The sequence below is a fragment of the Pogona vitticeps genome, chromosome 3 (assembly GCF_051106095.1).
Source record: "Pogona vitticeps strain Pit_001003342236 chromosome 3, PviZW2.1, whole genome shotgun sequence".
Taxonomy (NCBI): Eukaryota; Metazoa; Chordata; class Lepidosauria; order Squamata; family Agamidae; genus Pogona; species Pogona vitticeps.
In genome coordinates this window covers 45,371,011-45,388,293 of record NC_135785.1, presented here as the reverse complement: position 1 = coordinate 45,388,293, position 17,283 = coordinate 45,371,011, and the positions used below count along the sequence as shown (strand labels likewise).

Here is a 17,283-nt window from a genome sequence, read left to right as displayed (position 1 = left end):
CTATCTGAAAAGGCAAGGACTGAAACCAGCAAGCGAAAAGTGTCACTGTATAATTTGTTTGTATTTTAAATGAAACAGCATTTATGCATTTTGAGGTTCTCTCCCACCCTCCCACCTCCCTCTTCCTCTTCCCACTTTGAAACTAAATCAATACGTTCACCCCAGAAAGCAATCTGGTCATGTCTAAATGAGTAGACTAGGTATTCTTCAGTCTTGAGAGACGATGGTAACGTGCTCTCTATGGAGGACTTGGAACAGTATCTAGTGTGGCTGAGAAGGCCAATTTGAGAGTGACAATCCCTTCCACACTGAAGACAAATACAATCTGTCTCCTGTCCAGCTCCCTGATTTTACTGCTTCCGGGACTGCCTCTTTGCCTCGGCCTGCTGGACAAGGGTCTCTTCAAATTGGGAGAGGCCATGATGCAACGCCTGCCTCCAGGCTGAACGCTCAGAGGTAAAGTTTTCCCATCGGTTGAGGTCCATTCCTAAGGCCTTCAGATACTGCTTGCAGATGTCCTTGTATCGCAGCTGTGGTCTCCCTCTGGGGCAATTTCCCTGCACTAATTCTCCATACAGGAGATCTTTTGATCCTTGGCATGATGTCTCAGAGGCCACAGGACAGCTGAAATATTCCCTTCCTCAGAGGAGATTCAGCCTCAAATCCATTCTGCCATTATGGAAAGTACACCTTCCTGTTCTGATACTGGATAATTTTGAAAGGGGGAAGTTGGAGAACGCAGCATACGCAGGTTGGGGGAAATGATTTCCCCCTCATGGCTTCAAATGTGAGGAGAAATTTATAGGCTCAGATGATATTATGGATTTCTCTCTCATTCCTTGCAATTGGAGGGGATCAGGTGGTGATGGTGTTGGAGTAGGAACACTCCAGTAGGAAGGAAAGTGAATGCCATTCAGATCTACCTGAATGGCATGATTTATCTGGCTGGTTGCCACATGAACCCTCAGATACTCTGATATCAGGCATCTCAAATGAAGGATAAGATTGCATGTTTAGTACACTTTTGTTGCCCTAATCTCAGATCAGTACCTCTTAGTAGCATATCTAGTCTATGAAACTAGTCATAAATACATTCTCCTTCTCCCTCACTTCTCTTTTCCTAGGTGCCAGGGCATATAGTATTATTATTTATTTCTATTATTTATATGCAGCCTTTCTCCCCATAGGGGACCCAAGATGGCTCACAATAGGTAAACAAAAAATTTAAAAACTCTCTCTCTGTGTGTGTGTGTGTGTGTCAATATCATACTTAAAAACAAGTCAGCATATGTTAAAAAAATTAAATCAAGTTTAAAAGCAATTTAAAAACATTTACAAATTAGTAAGTTAAAAACCAGGATATAGTACTTTTTGCTTGTGTTACCTTTGCAAATAGATCAATATTTGAAAATATTCTAAATATATAATCTTAGCGTCATTTCCATAAGACCACATTTACAGCTACTTTTTTATCACAGGCATCTTCCAGCAGCTAAAAAAAGAGACAAGGACAGCATATGCTGGGAATTCAGTAAGTCTTTGGAAGTACATGCAAGCATTTAAAAGTGGGGGAATAAAGAAGGAGGGGGAGATAAATAAAATGGCAGAGGAGAGGATAGCCATTGGCAATGAAGCAGGATAAAGCTCAGAGCTTGTTAAAGTTACATTTTTGCATTACAGTTCCCTTATACTGGAAGTTATAGTATTAAAAAAAAGCAGTATTTCCCATGCTTTGATAAAATGAAGAATATTGGAGAAAGGCCCAAACAGAATGGGTTCATGAATTCCTCTGCATACAGAATGCAAGCAGAATGGGCAGGTGGCCTTGGTATATGTAGGCAATTATCCAGTTTCCAAACTCAGAGCATATGGGAGAGGAGGGAAATGTTCATTAGAGCACACTATTGCATTAACCCACTATGTGTGTTTTGGAGGATATGCCAAAGCAAGGCATGTAAGCGATTGGCTCTCTCTGTTAATGTTAAATATAAGGATCTCTGGCCTGTTTCATACTAAATTAGTTTCTTTAACCCAGCGTGGAAATCTGATCAAAAATATAACAAGAACCAATGTTGTGTGATAGGAGTTTGTCCCTAAAAAGTTGCTGTAAGAGTTTTTTTTAGCATTTGGGGGGTGCTATAACCGTCAGAAGATGGGTTGATGGTGTCTTGTACCCATACCTCATCTTCTTGATAGTTTTTGGAAAGCACAATTTGCATTTTAGATAAGATACTCTCCAGGCCTCCTCCTCCTGCAACATAGCTCTTGGCATGGGCTGTATTTCATGCTGTCAGTTCCACTCATTGCTAATTAGCATGGAGAATTGCATTGATGTTAACCATCATTTTCATCCCTTCTCCCCACCTTCAAAACAAGGGTTCTGTTGCCTAATGAGACCCCTGAGGATAATCAAAAAGGAAAAGGGACAAATTCATTCATGGTGTAACCCAGCTGACTTTGGTGCTGTTACTCCTAGGGTGAAATATTTCTAATGGAAGCAAAAATTATGGACACAGTGTGCCCGTGGGAGTGAGAAATAAAAATTAAAGAATGGGGAGAGGGAATTAAATTGTAAAGCCATAAAAGAGGTAATTTGGCATAACATGCGAGAGTACAGCCTAAGGAGGGGAGGTTTGGTGGCTCATTGTAGTTCTGCCACTAATTTAGTCATTGGCTTTCTCACATTGACACCTGGATTGCAAAAGAAGTAAATGCTTATGTATTCAAAACAGAGTTTCTGCAGTTTGTTAAAAACATCACATCTGGATTTAAATGTTATGGGAGGAACTATAAATAGTGATTTTATCAAAGATGATACAGAGATACTAATTTCTCAATCCATCTTTCACACTTGGAGATGAGATTTATAGCTTGGCTACATGCTCTACTCACTACATAAGAAGCATGCAGGTTGCAACTACATACTGAGAAAGAATTTTCTAGGATGCTCTCTAGGCAATCATTGCTCACATACTGTAGATGCCATGGTAAGAGAAATGGAGATACTGCTGGCCAGCAAGCTGTTGTACACCCTTGGCCAGAATCCTGTTGTGCAGCTTTAGACTGTGCAACTGTGATTATATAATCAGCCATTGCTGTTATGAGACAATTAAAAGCTTCCTATTCCTCCTAGGCTCTGGGGATCCCTAAGGATCTCTTATATCCTTGGGATGTCTTTGGGTGCTGCAGAATGGGAAAGGGAACTGTTTAATGCCTAAAAATTGATGCCATCAGTCCCAGGAACAGCAATAGTGATTTTCAGGCTTTAAAAACCTACCTCCCTTATTCGGTGGTTGCCAAAGGCTTCCCCAGGATGAAGGGAATCCCTAAGAATCACCAGAACCTAGGAGCCTTCTATTTTAGGCCTCATCTTGAGTATTGTGTCCAGTTCTGGACACTGCACTTCAAGAAGGATGCTGACAAACTGGAACAAGTTCAGAGGAGAGCGACAAGGATGATCAGGGGAATAGAAACCAAGCCTTATGAGGAAAGGCTGAAAGAACTGGGCATGTTTAGCCTTGAGAAAAGAAGACTGAAGATAGATATGACAACACTTTTTAAACCCTTGAAAGTTTGCCATACAGAGGAAGGGCAGGATCTGTTCTCAATCATCCCCGAGTGCAGGACATGCAACAAAATGGGCTCAAGTTACAGGAAGCCAGATTTTGGTTGAAAATTAGAAAAAAACTTCCTAACTCTTAGAGTAGTACAGCAATGGAATCAATTACAAGAGGTGGTGAGTGGAGGCATTCAAGAGAAATTTAGACAACCACCTGGCAGATATCCTTTTATTTGTATTCCTGCATTGAGCAACGGGTTGGACTCAATGGCCTTGTAGGCCCCTTCCAACCTCATGATTCTATGATTTCCCAACCCCCAAACAGTGGTGGCTGATGATGCCATTACAGCTTTGTGTAGCATAAATTTGTGTAACAGGATTCTAGCTAACATTCCATTATTTTTTTCTATATGAATGATAAGGCAGAGAAATTAGAAAGTAAGATCCTATTGGCCAAACTCCTCTTCAATAGCTATGCAGATGGTGTAACTTTCCAACTTCCCTATGTTAAGAAATCATTGTTGGCTTTATCAGTTGCACACTGAGGTATACAACTCAGTGTGCAACTGATAGCATCTATAGTTAGGTTAGGCAGTACATTTCTTAATTTGAGGCAATTCATCTCCAAAAGTTATGCCATTTGTGCTACATCTGCATAACTAGCATAACTCCTTCTCACCTATCTAAATATCAAGGGAAATGCTGCCATGCTTTCCTCAAGTGCAAATAATTTAGAACAGAGATAGGAAAGTTATGTTTATAGTTACAATTGGCTGAGGTTAGAACATTTTAGAGATCATTCGTTCATAGGTCAGAGGTGACTTGACAGCATATAGCAACAAATAGATCCAGGCCATCCTTGTAATGAATTATAGTTCTAATTTTTAAAAATTAGCTCTTCACTTTCCTGGTAAAATAACTAGAAGGATATATTTTCATTATTCATTAAAAATCAGAATACTGCAGCATGGGATATAGCATAAGCCAGCCCTTGAACCATGTGATATTACTTGTTCCTTTTTTTACTATGGCCATATCCTTGAAGCCTTAAGTTATAGTTACACTACAAGGTGAGTAAAGTTACACATTAGTGGCTGAAATCCAGTAGTAAGTCACACCTAAAATTGTCCCACTGAATCAAGGGAACTCACAGAGGAGTTACAGTGGGGTCTTGACTTAAGAACGGCTCGAGTTAAGAACATTTTGACTTAAGAACCGCTCTCATAGGAAAATATTGACTTGATTTACATACTTAGATTTGAGTTAAGAACTGAAAAAAAACCACGTGGGAGGCAGGGAAAGTGCAAAATTTGAACTTTCAGTTAACTGTTGGCCAGTGAAAAGGGTGCCTGTCTGCTTCCTCACTCCTCCCAGCGTTTAGAGAGTGGATTGGGAGTCTTCAGACTGCCTGGTACTGCCTGGACTGTATTTTCCCTGCCTTCCCTGAACCTTTCTTGACCTAAGAAAAAAAAGAAACAAAATATCCCCCTCTAGTGGTCGAAGGCAGAATAGCAGCTTCCCATTAGTTTCTATGGACGGAAAAGAGCAGATACGGATCAAATGGTTTTCAATGCATTCCTACGGGAAATGCAGATTTGACCTGAGTACTTTTTGACTTGAGAACTGCCTTCCAATACGGATTAAGTTCTCAAGTCAAGCCCCCACTGTAACTCACCAAATCTTCATTGTAGTAGTTTTAGGGCAGGTAGTTACATTACTCTGTGCTAGCACATCAGGCAAAAGGAAAATAAAAAATAAAGAAGACAAAATTGTTGTGGTACCTTAAAGACCAGCTGCTATGTTATATTGTGAGATTATGTCCTCATACCTAAGAGTCTTCACTGATTCATCCCCACTGATTCATTTACTAAATTACTGTTGAATTTAGCTACTAAATTATAATTGTATTGTAAGTTATACATTTGCTATGAATGGGGAAAAGACTAATTTTAAGTGGTGGTTATATAATTACCAATGACTTTTTATTTGTAATTAATAATTTCTGAGTTCCGGTGAAGAAGGTACTTTCAATCATTAGAAGCAGGGTTATTTTCACAAAATGTGAGTAATGTATAGCCTTGGCCCTCAGTGGCATGCCACAGATCCTTCTAATATTGCACAGTCTTTTTTGTAAACTTCTTTGGATATGGATATGAACAGTTCAGATCAATAGCTCATCTCACTTGTCTTATAAGTTAACCATCAACATCTCTCTTTTCTACTCTTCCTTGGAGCTGTCACTAGGGTGGAACCACAGGGACTTTGCCCTCGGGAACCAACATTTATGGCACACCAAAATCTAGAACTGAATCTACTAATGTACATTAGAACATAAATAGCAACGCCACCTTGCCCCATTTGATTTTCTTACCACATTTATTTTCTAACCCTCAGGACATGTGATATTCTTTCTTCACTGTTTAATATAGCCATATCCTTGAAGCCGTAAGTTATAGTTACACTGCAAGATGAGTGAAGTTACACCTTATCAGCTGGAATCCAGTAGTAAGGTAGACAGATGTACCTTGTGGTATCAAAGAAACAGAAAGACAGGAGGTGCTTAAAGTGATGGCCAAAAATAAAAATAAAAACATTGAGGGTCATGACTCCTCATGTTTCACTCACTTACTGTATCCCCTTCCTCTTTCATATGCTTGGAGTCCTTGTTGTGTAGCAGAGGGACAGTTTTCACTTGCTCAGCTGGGCAAACAAAAAAAATGGTCCAAGGTAGGGGCAGGAATTACACCCCCCCTTTAAAAAGAACACCTTTTGCAATTATTTTTACATCAGGCTTTCTCTAACACAGTCTTGCAAAGAGGGCTTTGTGTGTGTGTTTTTGGTCAGTTTTTAGTTTCTTTTCAAAACAATTCGAAAGCTTGCCAACCTGTTATTGGAAAGTTTCCATCCTAGCAACATCTTGTGATTGAGAGCCCCTAAATCAGATTACAACATGCAAATTGGTAACATTTATGTAGATCTTCTTCTTTCACTCACTCAAAGCTTGAAAGAGGAACCAGATGCAAAATGCCTAGCTAAAGTGCACAAGCTAACCTCTGATCAGAAAAGCAAAGCCCTTTACATTCTACAAATTGATTTGCCTGCCACTGAAACACACAAATAGGCCCAGAGCAGGGAGCTGGTTTGTATTAAGATTCATTTGCTACAGTTTGAAAATGAATTCTTTAAAAAGGAAGCCAAAGATCTGAAGGCTTTCCAAAAGAACACATTGCAGTTAAAACTCATTACAAACATTTACAGATCAAAGGGAAAATCTACCTTACATTCTCAAATTGCAAATGGGTAGCTTGCAGTTGTAAATCAGCAGCAGCAGTAATCATAGTAATTTGCCCAAAATCATAATGCATAAATGATGCTCTGTGTTCCCTGTCCCTGCCAGCTGGAAAACTCCTGCAGCATCGGAATCAGCACAGCCTCCAGTTTCTCTGCCAGTTCATTGTATTATACACATTGTTCCTCCAAAACATGGGAAGACTGCTGGATTGTACCTTGCGGAAACAGAGAGTGAGAGAGAAGTGGTGCATCTATCCATTGCACTCAAGAGCTCTCCTGACCCTATATATAAACCATATGTGTGTATAAAAATAAAAGCACTACTTCTGATGGATTTGGACATGGTAACTCTCAATCCCTTTGCTGAACTTTGCTAATTAAAAATAATAACTAATGTGAATGTTAATTTCTGCTTTGTTCTCCATTTCCCATGCATTGGGAAAATAACTACAGTAGTTTCAGTACCTTTCTATGGTGAAGAGGCAGAGGATTCTTGAGAAGTTTGCCGTCTTGGTTCATATTTAAAAAGCACCGAGGAATGGCCAGGAAGTATCAGCTATTAAAATTGTGATTCCCAAGGAACCACCCTTGAGTGCTCTCATCTATGATCAGCTTCCAGCTTGAAGAGAGACGGCTATCAGCTATGCCTATACAGATCTACTGTATATTCACCATCACTGACACTCCAAGAGAAGGGTGATCTTCTCAAGTTACTCCTGGCAAAACTTGCATAGCTATTACATGACACTAAAATTGCCCATAGGAAAGTTTTCTGCCTCATTCACTGCTGCAGCTGGGCTATTTTAGGCACTACTCCAACAGCACCCATCTACCTTTAGATGGCCATGTGCATTCCTTCAGTTGGAAAGTGAAGCATGCAACTAACAATTTTCCCCCCAGAACCCACTACTACAAGTTTACGCTTGCTTCTTCATTCGTGAAATGCTAAAGAGAGGAGGAGAAATGTGCCAGTTCTGATTTAAAAAGAAAACCAGAAAGAAACTGCTTGAGGACATGCAGTTCTACGTTTTAGCGTTTATGCACCAAGATAAAACTTTGTACTGGGAGAGTTGTGAGAATGCCCATGTCCTGAGGGTTAGCATTAGTATTATGGCTGTGGTTAGGCAAAAGTTAGATCTGATATACTCTACTTCTCTTTCCTGACCTCAATGAAACTTCTATTGCTCCCCACCAACAAGTGGAGCCAACCTACTTAAACTTGAGTACTTTACTTCTCTTTCTCTTTATTACAGCTCACTGAAAGATACCTGGAGCTTTCGTATCCTAATATGTTACAGTGACTGGGACAAAAAGTATTTCAGTGGCAAAAAACAATAGATTTGTTGGGGCATTTTGTCCCTCCTGTTTTTTCTTTGCAAAAAGGGTAATATCAGAGAAGCCAAGTAACTGAAATGCATGGACACCGTTAACATACGACTCTCCCAATGACAGTGTCACCAGAATTCATGCATGGTGTATCTATATTGTCCTGCCTAGTTGGATAAACTGCTTAAACCACAGCATGACTACAGGAAACCAAACACATTTATTTGTCAAAAGGCATCATTGTGTTGTTGTTGAAAGGAACATGTGTTTTAAAAGCAGAATTATAAAACAATTTCATCAATAATAACTAGGCTTGCTTGCCACTGTCACCTTCAGCTGCCAATCTCCAAGTTACATTTTGGGGCCTCCTTGGTTGCAGGGACCTGGACTCTGGCTGCATTAGTGTCCCAGTTGAATGTTTCACTGAAATACTCTAGCATAAACATAGTGATTTGTGGAGGATGGCCAAGGAAGCAGTAGCTGAGGAGGCAAGAAGACTATGGGAAGTGATGTTTAACTAAAGTAAAGGATATGAAGGAAGGAGGGGACATGGGAAACAAACTGCAGTGTGTCTGGAATATGGTAAGGCATTTAGACACTCCTAGACAAGAGGTGAGCTGAAGAAAAGATGGATAAGGGAAAACATGGTCATAGTCTTCAAATAACTGAAGAGTTGCATGTTGCAGATGGAGCAGAAGGAAGGATTAGAGCCCAATGCCCCAAATCCTTGTTACAGTGGCAGCGGGGTGATGATATAACTGACCAGGAGAGATTTTTGGTAATTAAAGATTTCCTACTTCTGTCCCGATACATCTTCAACATTGTGTGTAATCAGTCTCATTGCTTGTGAGCCATACGAAGTCCAGCATGGAAGGAAGAACTCTTTAATTACTGAAAACATTCTGAGCCAGTGACATTATCACCTTTCCTCATGCATTATGTTTGCAATAGGATTTTGGCCAGTGATGGAAACTTAAACACTGGGAGAAGATTCATGTTAGTTTAAGTAATTTGTAAGCAGATTAGATTTCTTGGGAGGTGGCCCTTTACTGGAGATGTTGCAGCGCAGAATGGATGCCCATCAGTCACGGAAACTGCAGTTGCATCCTGCACTGTGAAACCTGCATTTAACAGGGAACTGGAACAGACATCCTCCAAGATACCTGCTAGCTATGATTCTATTGAGGTTTGAAAAGGGAAGGGAAAAGAAGAAAGAAATAGAAGGAAAGCATGAGAAAAGAGAATTCAGGAGACAATACCAGCAGAGGGGAAGTGGCAAAATGGAAGACATAATTTTCACTTTGCTTTACAAGTCAATCTTTTGTTTCAGGTCTGTATTTAACATCCTACCCAAATCCCATCATTTTATTCCAGCCCAGAGGTCTGACAGAAAGAACTGCATGTGAGGAGACAGGAATATCTCCTTTTAAGGCTGGTCTATCTCCTGACAGAAATTTATTTCCTATACTTGCTGTTTACTTTGACATAATTCAGGCCCTGACTTCACAGGGCATGGAGTAACTGCTGAGTGCTTAGTGCTGGTGACTGTGTTTGTTTACAGTGTATGAAAACACATATGCTGTGGGAGATGCTGCACAAAAATGAATATTTATTTCCTTGAGCATATATTCATTAAAAAACTGCACTTAAAATATATATATAAATTTAATGCACACAAAAGTATACCTGTGCTTTATGCATTTATATTCACCCTTGTTAGACTTTTTCACAGAGGTTTTTTGGTCATCATCTAGATACTCATGCACGGGGGGACCTTCACTATTTTGCCTGTGGGAAGGAAAGATCTGCACAGGCACAGTGAGAAATATCTATGAATGGAAATGCTCTGTACAAGTTTAAACAGAAGTTCCTGCTTACATGAAGTTCTGGATCACTTCCTCTCTCGACCCAGCAAAGACGAAAGGACACAAAAGTGCACAGCACAATGAGCCTTTTGTAGGCACAGATATCAGGCACCAGGCTGGTTGTACAGCTCCTTGAAGGAAATAATCCCATAATGATACATCAGTCGTCATAAAGTAGCACACACTCTCCAGGCCACTGGGGAGCCTAATCCTTTGTATACCTAAGAGTGACCCATCCCTGAAAGCTGTTACTCTAAAGATCTGATACAAAGCACAGAACTGGCAGGTGGGGGGGATGCAGTATGGCAATTAAATACAATCTTAGGCTGCTGTTGCCTACAGGAAGGATCCTGGAGTGCGTTAAAGCACAAAAGAGGAAAGAAAAGGGCTTCTCTTTTAAAAATTGGTACATTAAATCCAGGGGAAGGCTGACAGGCTGAGAAATAATGGCCCGAGTTTACTCTTATTTAAAAACTGGCTGCCTGCTGCTTTCACTGCAATCACCACTCAGGCTTTCAGCACCATTTCAAATTAAATATACATAAGTGCTTTCAAAAAGCTGTTAATTTGAAGGTCATTAAAGAGCATAAAATATATTTCCTTTATTTATAAAGAAGCGCGTAATAATGCTATGCATATGGACTCCTCTCCCAGCAACTGCAGCATTTATTGTCTCCGATAGGAAAGCAATTGACTTCCCTCGGTTACCAGCTATGCACTCTGTCATCCCATTTGAATTACTGTTATCAGAAAGCAAGCCCCTTTGTAACCTCCCCATCGCTTGGCCTTGCCTGGATTGCGGAGTAGAAAGATAAAGGCAGAGAAACCGTGAAACACATTTGAAGAAGGCTACATGCTGGCCAGAGGATGCTGGAAGAGGGAGCAACTCTTGCAAGGGGCAGATGCTTGTCACCAAATGGAGAAGGGTATCAGGTGTGTTAGCTCTAACAACATTTAATGCATGCTAGTCAGTGCCCCAATATACCACTCTGCCTGTCACAATGCACCTAGCTGCCAGGTGTGCCCCTTGTGCTCCTGAGCTGCTATTATGGTTTTGGAGCACTCGGTTGAATTGCAAACAGCCTTTTAAAAAACACTGCACCATCTGTCCATTTCTGTAAAGTGTGTGTTAACACCTTTCCACAACAGGGTTTTCCTACAAAAGCTCCAATCCATGACCTATTTTCCATCCCTTTCTTGGCCATTCAGTCTCCTTCCCAAACTGTCTGCCCCTCTTGTCCACAGCTGTTTTATGCAACCAGTTACCTGATCTTACAGCTTGTCAGTATTCTCACAGCATAACCACTAGATGGGAGGAGGGATGGACAAGGTTGGGGTGGGTGGGGAGGGAAGGAGGGAGGGAGGGAGGGAGGGAGGGAAGAGTTGGAATTGCTGTTGCCATAGAAATGTAGAAATGAAGCTGACAATTGAAAACCATTTCATAGATTTAAAGACATGACTGAGAACAAGGCAGAACAAGACATATTCAGTCAAAGGAAATAAAGGGAAAGGTGAGATCGACAAATAGATAAATTGGTAAACAGCAAGCAGAGAAAGATCCAGAAAAAGAAATGAATAGGCTTTTGCTGTGGAAACTAAGGAGAGGAATCAATGCTGGTATATTCATTACTCAAGGAATGGGGACAGCAAGACTGAAAAAAGCTGCCACAACAGTATCACTATTCTGAGGAGTAGAAATGCAGGGTTGGGGGGCAGTAAACAAATCTCTGTAGTTTTCAATGAGGTACATGAGAAGCTAAGAAGAGCCCCGTTGGCTAAGAGCAAAGGCCTTTCTTGTCCAGTCTTCTGTTCTCATGAAGGCCAACCAGATGCCACCAGGAAGGCCACAAGGAGAACATGAGGGCTATAGCATCTGCCAACTCAGGCTCCCTATCAACTGGTATTAAGAGGCACCAGCCCTAATTCTCTTGCCACGTTTTGTTGGTGTAACATAAACAGTGTAAATTTTGGAGGGGAATTGCCTTAAATTAACAAATCATAGATTTTATTATGTACTGAGTTGTGTTATTCAGCATGCTTTTGATAATACCTACAATGATTTCTTAACTTGGGGCAATTTGCTTCCAAAGATTACCTTATCTGTGTAGCTATGCAAGAGGATTTTGACCCTACAATCTTTCGATATGGGATATAATTGTTATATGTATTGTAACCTGGCATGCCATCATTGATCCAGGGAGGGTAGGGGTAAACCAGATAACTAATACAGGCTGTCTACCTTAGTTCAGATAAAAATGGCATGGAAGTGTCCTTCTAGCTCCTTTTCTTCTGCTGTCCCTATTTGGAATCCAGTAAGGAATTTTATATGTGAGCTCCTGGAGCTTGTTTCTTCTGGAAAGATGCCTCACCAGAAGGACAATAACTTAACTCCTTGAACTTCAGTTGAACCTACATGCCTTTCTTCATATGCAAGCTGTTTGTGCATGGTAAAAAATGAAAACTTTTAAAAATCTTACCAAAGAACGAATGAGAACTATTCCCTACCCCTTTTTGCTCCAGCTACATGATACAGTGGTGCCGCGCAAGATGATTGCCTCGGGGGATGAAAAACCCGCAAGACGATTGGTTTTAGCGATCCCTATGGTGCCTTGCAAGACAGTTTTTTTCTATGACCGTGCCTCGCAAGACATCCCCCCCCCGAGATCAATGCTTCACAAGACGAATATATATATTTTTTGCAAGCCAGTGATTTTCACGGAACGAATTAAAATTGTCTTGTGAGGCACCACTGTATCGGCTTTAACCACCCCCATGGGGTAAATAGTATCCACCATAGCTTACAAATAACTTCGCTAGTTTTACAAAAATCCCATATTTTTAATAGTAATAGACAACCAACAAAGCCAGTAGCCATGGATAATTATGATTAATGATACCATGGGTAAACCTTGGCAGTAAAATTCATCAGTGGTGACCTGTTAGATACTGTAAATATTACTTGGCTACCTGATATATACGTATCCCCAAATTTATCTGGGAGTGGATGGTGGGTTAGGTGAGCATCACAAGCTTTAAAGAAACCTTTTAAGACAGGAAAGAAGTGCCAGCTGGTGTCCGAGCTACCAAAATATTGTAGCATTAACAATGCATTAAATAGACAAAAAAGGGCCAGTTGGCATTGTGAATTTCATTATCTTTGTTCCAGAAAGCACCAAACCCACTCTTTCAGTATATACAAACATTTCCTTTCTTGCCACAAAGAAAGCTCAAGTTACTATATTCTGTATTTATTTATTTTTTCCTCAGAGTTTCTTTTTTTAGTATTGATGATCCTAATTTTAGAGAATTATGTTTTTTGCATGATGTCTTACAGTGGACCCTTGACTTACAGACGGCTCGACTTACAGACTTTTTGAGTTACAGACTTCTCTGGCCGCAAAATTTAGGTTTGACTTGCAGACTGAGATTTGACTTACAGACCAGAAAAAAACCAAAACGGAGCAAAAACGGCCTGTTACGGGATTAATCGGTTTTCAATGCACTGTAGGTCAATGAAGACTTGACCTACAGACTTTTTGACTTGAGAACAGCCTTCCAATACGGATTAAGTTCTCAAGTCAAGACCCCACTGTATGTCAGTTTTCTGATTGGTACTGTATGCTTATGTCACTCGTATGTTGCCCAGAGTAGTGGCCTTGTCACTAGTTGGATGGTATAAAAATATAATTAATTAATGCAGAAGGCATGTAAGCCACCAAGGAATTCCCTTTGTCCCAAAATGTTACAGGGCAAGCTGGAATTTAAAGTGAGAAATGAACAAAATATTTGAGTTATTTTGTTTCTTTTGTTCTTCTACAATAATGACTATATGTTTGGTTAGGTGAATACTGAATAAACTGAACAGGTAAATCTTGAAGTAGTGTCTACATAGGTCCAGTCATGCTGGCCCTCTTAAGCTGCATCCATCCAAGATGCACTCAACAGAAAACTGACCCAGCATATTCAGCTCAATATCCAACTTCCACAGTGCTGTCAGGCAGGAAAGATAGTTACATAGGGCAGTCTATACAAAGAATAAAATGATTAAAATTAAACTGAACTAAAGTAAACTAAGGTATTCATCACTTCCTGGACTCATTTGGACAATCAGCCATGATCAAGCCAAGGAAAATGGTGCTCATGTTGTGGGTTCATCTGGCATTTAGCAACAAGAACAACATGACAGTAAACTAGCTGAGCAGCAAGGGATGCTGAGATTGGTGAAAGGGTGGAAAGGAGGAGAGAGACTACTTGACTGACTGCCCCCATTCCTTCACCTGCCTGCAGGTTTGGTAAAGTTTGGTTTAGCTATTGTCTTCTATTGTCCTGCCCAAATACAGACATTATGATTCCCGTCTTCAAATCATTTTAACTCTTATATGTAACTATTGTGGTTCTAGCAACAGAAAATAGCTGATTCATCTAAAGAATTTCTGATGAAGCAAAACAGTATTTGGGTAGCTTATATTTAATTCACCTATCACCAAGTATCTTGCATCTCTATATGTACAACAAAGCAACTAATAGCAAAATCCCATCTTGATATAAAGGTGATTTCTGCTTGTCTGTCTGGAGGACAAAAAGCACAGCCAGGTTTCATTACAATCTGGTTAAGAGGTGCAGAACACCCTTTAATTCAGTGATGGAGAACATATCTTTCTTTAGATTAACTTTAAAATATTTATCAGTCATGCTGAGCTGAAATTGTGGGAGTTAAGGGATTATAGTCTCTCCCCCCCCCAAAAAAAACCTTGAAGGACCATAAAACACCCACTTTATTTATTTATTATTTTTATGCCGCCTATCTAGTGGCCATGCCACTACTCTGGGCAGTGTCCAGCAATAAAATTAAGCTTTAGTTGCCCTGTAAACATTCTGATTCTCAGCTCTGGAAGGCGTAGATGAGAAATAAAAGTCCTAATTTCATCAGTAGCATTCTACTATCCAAACAATGAAGCTATGCAGATTTACTTTGACAGACTGTTCTGGGGTTCCCATCAGAATAATGAGGAAGCTTAGGGCCAGTGCACATGGCCATGTTGGCAAGTCAGGTTTGTACCCCGGGAGCACCTCAGTTGATTTCAGCTTCAGGCTGCATGAGTGCTTTACTTCTTGCAATTCTATCTGCATTCATCACATCTCCCTTCAGCTGCTCTTCAGGTGGTGGAATCGATTCTAGCTTATACAGCACGGAGCAGGATATACATTTCAATCGAGTAAATATCCAAGGTAAAGCAAAAATAGAAAAGATTTCAGATACAGAGCTTCAGAGAGACTGACCAGACATACATTTCTTCTTCAATTGTCCACATGGAAACAGAAGACCTGAATTGTATGGATTTCTGAGAGCCCTACAGATTGGGGAAACTGGATCATATCCTGGGACTATTCTAGTACCCATCCTGGGACTCTCTTCTTTTCCTTTTGGGAAAAAAAGCCAAAAGTAGTGTTCAACAACTGATCCCAAAGTATGATATAGGATTTGCTCAGAAGATTGGGCACTAGAGATGAGGACAAACTGTTTGGCAGCTCATGGTGGTTTGTCCTTTGGAAGAAGAGGTGTTTGGTCCTTCGCAGCCCCACCTCCTCTGGTGGGTGCCCACTCAAAAGCAGTTCCCATAGGATGCTGGGGAGGGAAGCCAGGGTGCTGCCTCTGAACAGGTACCCAATGGAGGAGGCGGGCTGGGAAGTGCCAAATACCTGTTTGTCCAAAGGATGAACCAGCAGTTCAAGCCCATCTCTAGTGGAGACCATAGCTAATAAGAAAGCATCTACAGGTTGTCCATTAGGAATAAACATATGTTATGTGTAATCTATCAGGGATAAATACACTACAGGGACATGGTGGCGCAGCGGGCTAAACCGCAGAAGCCTCTGTGCTGCAGGGTCAGAAGACCAGCTGTCGTAACATCGAATCCACGCAACGGAGTGAGCTCCCGTCTCTTTGTCCCAGCTCCTCACCAACCTAGCAGTTTGAAAGCATGCAAATGTGAGTAGATAAATAGGTACCACCTTGGTGGGAAGGTAAAATGGCATTCCCTAGTCACGCTGACCACGTGACAAGGGAAACTCTCTTCAGACAAACGCTGGCTCTACAGCTTGAAAATGGGATGAGCACGGACATGACTGGACTAAAAATGTCAAGGGGAACCTTTACCTTTACCTATCAGGAATAAATACAAATCTAATTCACGTAACATAACATCATGAAATAACTGTGACACTAGAAAGCTTAGCAATGTATCTTGTTTTCTCTGCCACTTCATAATTGAGATAGATACCATATATATATGTGCCTATTCCCTGCTTACAGGGTATGTGATGATGCTTTATTCCAACACAGCCATAGCTATAAGCCATATGATTAAACAGAGAAAAACAAATGCAGAGCAAATTTTTCTTTGTGTAAATAATGTAAGAAGAGTAAGCAGAAATGGTCCAAGAAATAAGCGTGAAAAGTAATTAGTAACGTTATGCTGTTACTTGCCATCAAGTCATTTCTTATGTACAACAACACTACAGATAAGTAACATCCGAAGAGTCCTGTCAAATTGTACGTAGTTATGACTGATCTTTTAAAATTCAGATATATAGATTATCATCATCATCATTATCATAGAACTGTAGAATTGGAAGGGATTCTATGTATCATCAAGTCCAGTCCCTGTCAAGGAGGCCCAGCGGGGAATTGAACTCCTATCCTCTGGATCTGCAGCCAGATACCTAAACTACTGAGCTATGCCAACAAAAACCTGGTTTGCCTTCTCACAATGCAATGTTATGGTGTAGGGAAGGACCTCCTCTAGGGACATACAATAAATGCTTCTCTGTTGGGAACTGGTGTAGCAATTACGCTTCCCAAAGGCTAGTGAGAGCCACATCCAGCAAATGGTATCAGATGCACACAGCCAGCTTACTGTAGACTTGAAATAAAAATGGACTGATATTTTCCTATGGCTAGAGGCATTTTGATGGTTATTGAGCTGGGCCTGTGCAGGACTGATAAACTCCACATATAATACCAAGTAAGCCTTCAGAGCTATGATGAAACATTTCCTACTCTGCTAAACTGGTAGTAACATTGCCAGGTAGGTAGAGTGCCGTATTTGTAGCCTGAGTCACTGTTGTCAGGCTTTTCATACCTTTGGATTTAGTTAGACTAATAAAAGCAAAAGCCATGTGAAACAAGCACAAAAGCTCCTTCATCCACCTTGTGTGAATGTCAATGGATTGGTACAGAGG

At 40.6% G+C, this 17,283-nt stretch overlaps 1 protein-coding gene across 8 annotated transcripts in view; it reads right to left on the bottom strand.

Annotated features, from left to right (window-relative positions):
- Nucleotides 1–17,283, bottom strand: part of EPHB1 (EPH receptor B1) — a 436,605-nt gene that overhangs the window by 13,388 nt on the left and 405,934 nt on the right. Inside the window, exons 17-19 of one of the 8 annotated variants that reach the window (XM_078389291.1) lie at nt 10,055–10,172; nt 6,836–7,065; nt 5,931–6,083 (exon numbers count right to left, since the gene is read on the bottom strand). The exons of the other annotated variants lie outside the window; for them this stretch is intronic. The gene's annotated coding sequence lies outside the window, so the exon portion shown is untranslated. The remainder of the gene's footprint in view (nt 1–5,930; nt 6,084–6,835; nt 7,066–10,054; nt 10,173–17,283) is intronic. 8 annotated transcript variants of the gene reach the window in all.